The following is a 7,778-nucleotide window of genomic DNA, read 5'->3' on the forward strand; positions in this document are numbered from 1 at the left end:
TCAAGTTGGGTTGCTAATTCTTTAAATTGTTCTTGGAGGTTAATGTCATTTTCCCAGACCAAGGGCATCTAAGCTGATGCACTCCCGTTTCCCCCAGCCCAGGACTGTAAGGAGCAGATCCAATGCTGATTAATCCAGAAGGATCAGTTGCAGCCCCCTGAGATGCTGGTAGTTCTCCCTCCTGAGTGACTGGCTTCCTGATGTGCTGAGTGTCACTGCAGCCCCTCGACGTCCACCCCTTGGTGAGCAAGTCCAGCATGTCCTGTGATGGAGCTGCATCCTTTCCCCATGGGCTGGGTTATCCCGGTGCTGTGCCAAGGCTGCAGCAGGCACTCCAGGAGCTGCCACCTCCCAGCAGCCCAGGGCTGCTCTGGGTCAGCGCTGGCGCAGCTGCGTCAGCACATGCTATTTTTGGGTAGGGATGCAGAGTGGGTGCCCTTGAGGCTCTGTGCTCCCTTTCTAGTCAGGTAGAGTGCTGTTATCATTGGCTTTGGTGTGGTGGGCTGGGCTTGTAATGTGCATTGACAAAACTTCACATATGTGTCTGGTTTTGTTTGAAGGATGGAGAGACTTTTCTTGAGCTCTAAATGCTCTAAATCCAGGCGTAGCTGGGCTTCTTCTGTCCTTAAAAGAGAGGGCTGACTTAACTTTGGATTCTTCTTCTTTGACACTGGGCTTGCAGTTGGTTAACTAAAGGTGCAACTTTTAAAACAGTTCAGCGTAATAAGAGTAATTTTGTACATGGACGGTGTTATATCTGCTAAATCATTGTGGGCAAGAGAGCCAACCTCTGAAACAAGTACATGTGTCCATGGATTAGCCCTGGGCTGTGGGTTGTGTTTGCTGACCAAACAGCTGAAAACATTGCCTCTGTGGGCTGAGTCTGGCTGCTGCTGGGGATACACCTCACAGCAAAGGCACCACAGGGACTACGGATCATCCTTCCTTCACTGCGGCTCAGGTTTGCATGGCAGTGCAAGCAGGGACAACCTTGCAAAGATTTAGTCCATCCCTGGGTGGCAGCTATAGCTAGAGAGAAACATAGGCAGAAAACAAAGCCCTTCCAGAACAAACAGTTGCTCCCTCAGCTGTAAGTGTGTCCATGTGGCAGTGGAGGGAAGCAGAAAACGCAGGAGCAAGCTGTGCAGCTGACGGTGTGGATCCTGGGTGTGGCACTGCATACTGTGAGTGTTGATACTGATAGTATTGCTGAGCTTCAGTGTGGAGGGATGGAAGCATCAACAGGACTGGCTCTTTAATCAGGTCTGTAGGAATCCCAGTTTTCCAATTGGTCCTGGGAATGGATACCAGTGGATAAGCAAGTGTTAGATGCAGTGGGTGAGCAGTTTACCCCTCTAGCAATGGTTTAATGCCATGGGAACTTACGGTATGAAAAGGGGTTTGCTCCCTATTGGGGCTGCACAGTTATGTGGGTGCTCATAATCTTGGGCTTTAACCTGGTGCCCAGCTGTGTTGCTCTGGAGGCTGTTCAGGTTGCAGGCTGCCAGTGCCGCACCGCTTGCCAGTCCTTGCAAACGAAGGGAAATTTGGGTGGAAATTCTGGCTTTGAGTGAGGTCTGGGCTTAGAGGGCTCTGGGCCCAGGGGAAGTGTGCATGTAGACCCATCAAATCCCCACAGGTGAAGGACTGCAGAAATTTTGGTTTCAGAGTGAATGCCTCCAAATTTTAATGGGGAGTAGCCACAGGGGTAGAAGTGAATGGCAGTTTCTAGGCTGAGAAGTGCAAATAGCCCCAAATTAGTCATCCAATAGGTCCAATAGGAAAGGGTGTTTTACTGACTTCCTCGAAGTCCACTTCATCAAGCAGTCCATATATTGCACACAGTTTGTCATTTTCTGGCAGCTTTCTCTGTAGTGATTTAAAATTGCTTATTTTTGAGCAGTAAGCAAGCCCAGAAAATCCTGGTGGTTGTCAGGGCTTAGCTTCAGTTGGGTTTCCTGGGCACCTGTCAGTCAGCAGTGAAAACCTCATCTCTGGGGTTTTTGCCTTTGCTGGTCAATTGACAGCATGAAAGCGGGACAATGCTTCACTTTCAGCAGCTCAGCCATGTGTAAAGAGTCAGAGCTGCTTGTGAAATGCATCGCTGCATTGTAATTCATTTCCTCCAGGCAGTTTTGTGCTGTGGACTCTTGTTAGTCACCCTTGGCGCTGATCAGCCTCCTTGCTGGTAACTTCAAGCCAAGGACTTAAAAGCAAGATCCCTTCAAGTAAATTGCATGATCCGAGCTTTTGTCAGGAAGGAAAGCTTGCACAAATTCATCTGATCTAGGGCTAAAGGTGCCCTTCATTTTTAGGACCACTGATTCTCATGTCAGTATGAGTGAAAAGGAAATTGAAAAATTCCTCTGCGATGGTTGTCATAGCATTAGAGCCTGACACACACTTCCCCAGCTCTGCTGGTGTCCTGGATATGCTCCATGGAGATGGCTGTTGTTAGCAGCTGGCACTAGAAACTTCATTTAGCAAAAAATCTGAGCATGTTTCTTCCTGGAAGCAGGAGGTGTGGAGCCTATGATGCCAAGAGCTTGCAGGCATAACCAGAGGGGGTTTGCAGCACTTCCTGGGGCCTGTCTTCCCTATCTGACTCTCCTGAGGTGGAAGGAAAAGCACAGGCAGCTGAGCACATGGGTGGGTCTAAACAGGTGCCCCCCAAGATGTTTAAATCAGAGGGCAGAGGCAGGTGCCTGTGCAGTGCCAGGTGCAGCTCTGCGGTGGCACAGAGCGGTGGGCACAGGGGACCAGAGGCTGTTTCTGGCAGAGCTGTTGCCATATGCCACACGAGTGGAGCCACAGCTCATTTACACAGGGCTCTAAAAATATCTGCAGGATAATCAAAGGCTCCCACAGCACAGCATATGTGCTAGCTAGACTTTTTGACTCTCTGAAATCTCCTGCTTGAAGTTGTTTTGATCAAGGAGACAAACAAGCGTGCTGTCTGCATGGCTGCCAGACACCCTGTTTCTGGGGACACTCCTGGTACCTCTGGAGGCACGCAGGGGTGGGAGAGCCTCGCAGAGGGGCCAGGTGTGGGGTGTGGAGCCATGTGCAACAGAGGGTGAGGGGTTCCAGAGCTGCACTCCAGGGCACCACTGCACTTTGGTGTTCAGGAGAGCTGTCTGGAGAACTGGGTAGTGTGTTGGTTTTAGGTGTGACCTGTTTTCTCAGGGGCACCTTGGAGCCCTGTCCTCGCTGGCTTTATTCCACATTCAGTGATCAGGTTCAGGGAAGTGGAGGAACCGGCTGCAGACCTTCAGAATTAGCACTGGCAGTGGCTGTGACATAGCTGCTGGATTAGGTGCTCCTCTCTCTTGGCAGGCAGAGGATTACAGGACAGTCCCAGTTTAATTTTTAAATACCGTAGGGGGAAAAAACTTCTAATAAATCTGAAGTGACAATGAACATCAGGGTTAAGAGAAGAATGGTTCTGTGGCAGCTATTGCTGCTTTTCAATATGCTGAGCTGGGAATTTCTGGGTAACCCTGCGTGAATCCCCCAGGCAGGAAGGATTGTCCCTGGCAGATGCACCACCCATGTTCAACTCACTGTGCAGCAAAAATACAGCTTTTTCCTTCATCTCTACAGCAAATGCTTCAGTGTCATCAGCTTCGCTGTGCAGCTGACAGGCACCCCTCTTTTCGAAGTCAGCAACAGCCTGGGGCTCTGCAGACTGGCTTTGTTTTTTCTCCTTGTGCTTTAACACTGACTGTGATGGGTGGGAGAGTGCCCCCAAACTGTCAGCGAGGTAAATACTTCCCGCTCCTGCTCCAAAACTCTGTTTTCTTCTACTTTCATCTGCAGGTTTTGATCTGTGTGTCTTGTTAGGAACCAGCTAATTCTGGTGATGGTATTGGGTCAGCCAAGTATGTTTTCCTCCTTGCAAATGCATGGTTTACAGAGTATCATCAACACCAACTTGAAAGTACTGAGATTGGCAAAAAACAAAATTAAAAATAATCTAAATTCACTTCTTAGTTTTGTTTCAGAGATGCAGCCAGTATCTGGGAAGAACCTGGTTCCCAGATCCCATTCCCTAATCTCCTTGCAGCTGCTGGAAAGCCTTTAGAGCTTTGTTTAGCTGCCACCTCAATGAAAAAGCCAATAGATTTCCTGTGCTTGCCCCGGATAGGACTCTATTGCTGACTGCTCCCCTTCTCATGGTACACCCATCCCTTGATGACACCCTTCAGAGCATCTTCTGTTGACTCATGCCAGCACTCTGTGCCCCTGACATGAGCTGCAGGCAGCAGGGACTTACTGTAGAGTAAACAATGCAGACACGGTGTTGTTACAGCTTGGAATTATTTACTTGCAGTGTTTTACAGGTTGTGCTGTAATATTAGACACAATGGCTGAGCATCATGCTCTGGTTTTGTGCTTTGGATAGTGAGAACAATATAGTCTTGACAATTTCTGTCTCTGTACAATAAACACACGGGGACACTAAAGGACCAAGTAAGCAGAAAAGCCCCCTCATGCTGGAGGCCACAAATCACTGTTTCACTTTGCTACTATTCTTGTGCCTATTGAAAACAGAAGAAATAATATGAAGTGTCAAGTGTTACTATTTACTCATCATGCTTATCTTTCAACAAATGAACCGAATACATTTTAATACCTAGGTAAATTCTGAAACACATAAAAATGCTGTCAGAGCTCTGTCCTTCAATTCAATCAGACATCAAAATGACCTTCAAAAGAGTGCAAGAAGCATGGTCCAAGCCACTTTAGCTTCCAGCTCTTATTAAATGTCATTGTAGTCAACTCATCTCAGATACCAGGAAAATTTGGGCAAACCTTGGGCTGTATTTTTAGAGCCCAAACTACAACCTACTTCATTTTGGGGGAAAAAAAAAAAAAAGAGTGGTTTTGAATGCTACTGCCAGATAATACTGATGACAGATGCTAGCAAAATGCAAGGTACAGCTGTTCAAGGTATTGAAAGCCCATCAGTACCTGGGAGAATAGTTAAGCCTGAAAATTTTCCCAGTCCTGTTGAAGGGAATTTTCCATTACTTTCTGATGCATTACCTCTTCTCATGTATTACCTTACCTCTTTGCAAAGGAAACATGTTTCTTATCACCATGCAAGGATATTTGGGACAACAACTGAGGAGAAAACTGCACTGAAAAAATGTTACCCTTACAGGGCACCAGCTGTAACCACTCCCCTTACGACCGGGGAAGGGTGCTGAGGGTAGTAATGAGCCTGAAACATCCCATATATTTTAGTGACTATTGATGATTTGTGCTTATTAATCCTTCTACTCTAGGACAAATTGCTTATAATCAAACCAGATAATTTCTGGGGAGGAAGATCTAGCTCTGAGGGCAGGTTGAGGCAAAACAACATATGGCTACAGCCTATATTTTAACAGAGGAACTCCTTGATATAGTCACAGGTCATTTCCTCCCGCCTCTCAGTCCCCTCCTCTGAGCAGAGGCCACATCAGGAGACCACCTTTCCCAGGCAAAGCTGGGTACAACACGGGAACTGCATTTCTCAAGCTATTTTACAGCAATCAGGTTGTTTGGGTTTTGTCACTGGATGAGGGACTGTGAATCCCTGTCCTTAAACTCACAACTCTGGCCTTTATTGAAAAGGATCATTCATTCTGACCAGGTAGACTGCCCCACACCGTCTTTTTTTTTTTTTTTTTCCTCTTTCCTTCCTCCCTACAGTATCTTAGCTTCCAGCTTCTTCATGTTAATGGTTATAACAGGCAAAATAATCAGTCCAGCCACTGACTAGCCCCTGGGGACTCTTGTGGCTGCTTTTGGTCTCACATATAGCTTAGGAACATTAATTGCCATAACTGGATTTTTTTTTGCTTCTTCTCTTATGATGCAATTTATAAGCAGCATCCTTTAATTTAATACAAAGAGGTGCTTGCTGATGCTCCTGCGTTTTCAGCCTCAGGAGCTGAAAACCGTGGGTCTGTCTGGCTCCATCCTTATTGCATTTCAGTGGTACTCTGACAGCTCGAGTTGCTGAAGCTGGTTGATACAATAGCATTTCCAAATACTTCGGATTTATCTTCATAACGTTGTCACCTGCCACAACCATTCCCAGCCATCTGTCTGCTGGGACGGATTAGCACCTCGGCCCTTGGGGTGCTGAGGCTCAGGAACACACAGGTATTGCTGCACAGGCTGTTCGCAGGGACGAGGACCCTGGGCAGACGCTGGAATGCGATGACACACAGCTCCTGTTAGCAGAGTTCAAAAGGCCGGGCTGGGCGTCCCTGCCCCTCGGGTACCACACGTACACAGCATTCCTTGTCCCCTTTACGTGCCCGCTGTCAGCCCCGGCCAGCGACTGCCGCCTCCCAGGGACACCTGGCAGCCTTTGTTCAAGCTGTGCTGATGGCGAGGAGCATTCTTTCCAGGCTAGAATGCCAGACAGCAAGAATAATCCAGCCGGGAAAGACGTATGCATTTTCATTCTTTCTCCCTTTCCCTTTAAATCCCACTGCAACAAAGGAGGCAACAATGCCATCCATTAACACTGATGGCACCACTTTGCTCCTAAGACAGATTTGTGGTTAAGTAGTGTGTATACACATATTTTTCTGCTGTAAAAGAGGACATTGTTTTGCCATAGCTAAGTCAGATTCTGAGGATCTATGCTTTTAAATGCCATAGGGCGGATATCTATTACAGGGTGTGCCAGAATCACCAGGGCACAGGCAGATAATGCTGTTTACAATCAGTCATCAAGATGTTATAAAAGGCTCAGTGAAACAAGCAGGATGCAAAACTAGAGGAGTTGGCAGCAAGGCAAATATTTGGCCCTTCAGGCTTTCCAGTGCCAGCCAAATAGCATCATACCGTGAAGTTATCCTTCTTATCATTATCCCCCAAAAAATCACAGTGCTGCCTGAAACCTATATGTGGACTAGGCCAACATTCCAATAAATTCTGCACTTATATGGAAATAATTATTCCAAACCTATAGGTATATGTACAGGCGAATCTGGATCACAGTAAGCACTAAAAATTCACTATCAACTAGACCACTGTGTCCAGTTTACTCACAGTATCCTACAGCTTTTGGTTAGTAAACAAAACCCCATAGAGCAAAACAAGAAACCAATTTTCTTTTTTGCCCTCTAGCCAATAGATCAATATCAGAGACTAAAATATTGGGTGTAAGATTCATGGGCATAGTTAGCTTTTCTGTCTCTCTGGTTGCTCAAAGCTGATTTTATTGCTCTCTTCAAAATAATCCTGTAACTCCTGTCTACACCACCCACAAAGGAAATAGTAGTGTAAAGATAACAGTTTTCAGTGTGCATCAACCTTGTCAATATCTTCACAGAATCGTATCATTGCTGAGGATAGAAAGGGCCTCTGGAGATCATAATTGTCCACACTCACCCCTGCTCAAAATGGGATAATCTAGAGCAGGTTGTTCACACCGTATCACATCAAATTTTCACTGTCTCCAAGCATGGGGACCCCCAACATCCTCTCCTGCCAACTTGTTCCAGTGTTTGATTATCCTCACAGTAAAAAAATGGGGTTTTTTCTTGGTATTTTTCATGTGTTCAAATGGAATTTCCTACATTGCAACTTGTGCCCTTGACTCTTGTCCTGTCATTGGACACCAGTGAAAAGATTCTGTCTCCATCTTCTTTTGTCCTCTCCCAGGTCAGGTGTCGGTAGACATTGATATAAACAGTTCCAGCTCTCTCAACCTCTCTTCTTACAGAAGATGCTCCAGTCCCTTCAACCTTTTCATGGGCATTTGATGCACC

This window comes from Corvus brachyrhynchos, unplaced genomic scaffold, assembly GCF_000691975.1.
Source record: "Corvus brachyrhynchos isolate BGI_N302 unplaced genomic scaffold, ASM69197v1 scaffold115, whole genome shotgun sequence".
In the NCBI taxonomy this organism is placed as follows: domain Eukaryota; kingdom Metazoa; phylum Chordata; class Aves; order Passeriformes; family Corvidae; genus Corvus; species Corvus brachyrhynchos.